The 3259-nt window shown below is 34.4% G+C and overlaps 1 protein-coding gene across 3 annotated transcripts in view; it reads right to left on the bottom strand.

Moving 5' to 3' along the window:
- The window catches only part of LOC107681438 (pumilio homolog 2-like), a 21357-nt gene that overhangs the window by 4743 nt on the left and 13355 nt on the right, over positions 1 to 3259 (bottom strand). The window lies entirely within an intron of this gene.

The following is a 3259-nucleotide window of genomic DNA, read 5'->3' as shown; positions in this document are numbered from 1 at the left end:
ATTTGACCCTCTAACTCTAACACTTTCTATTCTATTTTAATTCTACTTTATCTATATTTATCTTTTTTTTTTATTCTTTATTTAAAAAAAACAACAACAAAAAAACAAAAACTAGCTTTCTATTTTTTCTATTCTATTTACTTGTTTTTCTTTGTTTGTGTGTGTATATATATATATATATATATATATATATATATATACACACCTTGCTATGTGTACTCCGTTAGGCTAACCGAGACTTGTCATTTGCACTTATATATTGTTGCTCTTTTGTTAATTTTGACTGCTTTTATTGTCCTCATTTGTAAGTCGCTTTGGATAAAAGCGTCTGCTAAATGACTAAATGTAAATGTAATGTAAATGACTAAATCTAAAAGTACGAAAGTACATGCTTTTAAAAGTACTTAAGTATCAAAAGTAAAAAGTAAATGCATTGTTTTATTGTCACATTGTATACTTACAATACCTTATGCCACTAATGCAACCTACTGAATACACTGATTAGCTTGTATTATCTTTGGAATTAAGAGCTTTTATGTTACCAAACCTATAGAAATGGAACAACTGGATGAAGATAATCAACTTTATTTTTTATTTAACACTCCTACAGCTACATTGAACTCATTTTAATACTTGTTTAAAAGTTACAAAGTTATTTTTCAAAGAGATATTGAAGGCTATGATATGGTTCATTTTAGGCAAACAAAGCAAACATTGAAAATAAAAAAAATAAAAAAATCTTTAGTCTTTCAGAATACTGGAACATACTCTCTCAGTATGGCCATGGGTGTGCAAGTTTGCAAGTGCAAAAAAAGTATTTTTGAATTTTGCCATCAACTGATCAGTGTTCATAAAATGCTCATAAATAAGTGAACGTCACAACATGTGGCTAGGGTTTGGTATTGTTTTAATTTTATTTTAATTTTCTGCTTATTGATTTAAATTCTTATCGATTCCCAGTTTAGATTCCAAAGTTGTAAAAAAGTGAAGTAAAACATTTTGACCTGTGTGATCATTTAACCTACTTATTGATCATTTATTTGCAAAAAAATATATATGTATTTATGTGCAGTTTTGACAATAAAATAATGTTCAGATTTATATACTTCCTTGACCAGTTTTTAGCAGCAATTTACCAGCAGGCTCGAGTAGTAAGGTTTTTTTTATATATGGTAATAGCAGCCATTTTTGACGGATATATTAGCCTACCATTTGTATTGCCATAGTTTAACTACAAATATTAAACTATAGTTACTATAATGTAACTATGTTAAATTTGTGGTTACTGTAGTTTTACTACAAATAGCATAATTATGGCTACTATAGTGAGAGAATAGTACATTTGTGGATACTGTGATTTTACCGCAAATACCATAGCTAAACTAGTTACTATAGTAAAAACATTTTACTATACAATTTAATGAGTTAACACATGCGAGTTCAAACAGAATAAAAACTATACATTTTCTCTGTCATGTAGATCAAGGTGTAGGTCATTTCATTTATCTTCTATGATCTTTGATCGTAGCGCTCGGCCTACGTAAGGCATCACATACAGTTGTCTATTTAAAATCAATATGGTGAGCACACAGATGATCACACCACACTAATAAGTGCTTTTTTCGTCTTTTATTATATTATTTGCCTTTTTAGAGCACTTTTAGCTGTGCAGTAGCGCAGACGTTAACATTAGTTTAGGTCCAGAGGTTGCCAGATTTGCATAAAAAAATCAGCCAAACATCCATTCAAAGCTAGGCGGAAAACTGCAGGCTTAGAAATACTGTAAGACTTGGCAACACTGGAAAGTCCTGGCAGATCGCAGGCCGGATTTTAGCAAAAAAAGGGTTCAGTGAATAAATGCACACACTGGAAAAACTGCTACATATAATGACTTTCTACTTGGGGACCTTGATATAAATGTAGCGGAGTAAAAAGTACAATATTTGTCTTTCAAATGTAGTGAAGTTGAAGTAGCAAGTTTCCAGAAAAAATAATACTCAACTAAAGTACAGATACTCAAAAAGTGTACTTAAGTACAGTACTCAATTAAATGTACTTCGTTACTGTCCACCTCTGCTGCTGAGGCACTACTGAGCCTTCAGCTCGTCTGTATTGTTGGATCGACTGTCTCATCTTTCTTGCTGGCCAATTAAGCACAGTAATATCATGGTCAGCAAACCACTTGGAAGTGGTTTTGGCACTGTGGGTAGGTGATAAGTCCTGCTGGAAAAGGAAATAAGCATCTCCAGAAAGCTTGTCAGCAGATGGAAGCATGAAGTGCTCCAAAATCTCCTGGTAGATGGCTGCATTGACTTTGGACTTGATAAAACACAATGGACCAACACCAGCAGACGTCACAGCACCCCAAATCATCACTGACTTCGGGAACTTCACACTGGACTTCAAGCAGCAGATTCTGTGCCTCTCCAGTCTTCCTCCAGACTCCAGACCTTGATTTCCAAATGAAATGCAAAATTAACTTTTTTGCGAAAAGAGGACTTTGGACCACTGAGCAACAGTCCAGTTCTTTTTCTCCTTAGCCCAGGTAAGATGCTTCTGACGTTTCTGTTTCAAAAGTGGCTTGGTAGCCCTTTTCCTGAAGATGTCTGAGCGTGGTGACTCTTGATGCACTCAAGAGTCTCAAGAGCTGTTGACTCCAGCTTCAGTCCACTCCTTGTGAAGCTTTCCCAAATGTTTGAATCTGCTTGACAGTATTCTCAAGCTTGCGGTCATCCCTGATGCTTGTGCACCAAAGAACAAGAGATACCCGGAATTTATACTGTAGGGATCGTCATTTAATGAAACTCAAATGTAAATATTTGAATATTTTGAGATACTGGATTTTTGACTTTCATGAGCTGTAAGCTCAAATCTCCAAATTTAAACCAAAAACTTTTGAAATGTTTTACTTTATATGTAATGAATCTAGAATATATGAAAGTTTCACTTTTTGAAATGTTACAAAAAAAAGTAACTTTTTTGACGATATTCAGATTTTTTTAGATGCACCTGTATACTAAGTACAGGCAAGCAGATGAACCTAGAATATGAAAATAGGCTAACTTTTGTCAACATAACAAGTGTGACCATCTGCTTGCACAGGGAGCGTGCTGGGGACTATTTTCAGGTGCTGCGTAATATCATTGCGCCTGCTGCACCCATATTACGGCAACAAAGTTCCTTGATTATTACGCCAGAATGAGAGTATAGTTCCTAGCCATATCGGCCTAGAAAATCGCAACTTTTCATTTTCCGTCGG

Source organism: Sinocyclocheilus anshuiensis, unplaced genomic scaffold (genome assembly GCF_001515605.1).
Source record: "Sinocyclocheilus anshuiensis isolate Anshui unplaced genomic scaffold, SAMN03320099.WGS_v1.1 scaffold2563, whole genome shotgun sequence".
Classification (NCBI taxonomy): domain Eukaryota; kingdom Metazoa; phylum Chordata; class Actinopteri; order Cypriniformes; family Cyprinidae; genus Sinocyclocheilus; species Sinocyclocheilus anshuiensis.
Note: the sequence above shows the minus strand (reverse complement) of the source record. Positions and strands in the feature narration are given on the sequence as shown.